Source organism: Crocuta crocuta, unplaced genomic scaffold (genome assembly GCF_008692635.1).
Source record: "Crocuta crocuta isolate KB4526 unplaced genomic scaffold, BGI_CrCroc_1.0 scaffold506, whole genome shotgun sequence".
NCBI classification, from domain to species: Eukaryota; Metazoa; Chordata; class Mammalia; order Carnivora; family Hyaenidae; genus Crocuta; species Crocuta crocuta.
The window spans coordinates 242,520-242,735 of record NW_027528991.1 but is presented as its reverse complement, the minus strand read 5'-3'; the positions used below and the strand labels follow the sequence as shown (position 1 = coordinate 242,735).

The 216-nt window shown below is 70.8% G+C and overlaps 1 protein-coding gene across 1 annotated transcript in view; it reads right to left on the bottom strand.

The window, feature by feature from the left end:
* DLL1 (delta like canonical Notch ligand 1) overlaps positions 1-216 on the bottom strand; it is an 8,875-nt gene that overhangs the window by 7,593 nt on the left and 1,066 nt on the right. The window lies entirely within an intron of this gene.

Below are 216 nucleotides of genomic sequence, written 5' to 3'. Positions count from 1 at the left end.
CTGCGCCCGCGCCGTCGGGCAGGCTGAAGGAGTCCACGCCCAGCACCGGTGTGACCGCGCTGCCGTAGGTGCAGGGCGGCTCGGGAGACACGCTGGCCTGGTAGTGCTTGAGGCACACGCGGAAGAAGGTCCTGCAGGCGCAGGGCGGCGGCCCCGCGCCCCCGCGGCAGCAGTTGCGGTTTCCCAGCAGCCCCTTCTTGTTGACGAACTCAAGCA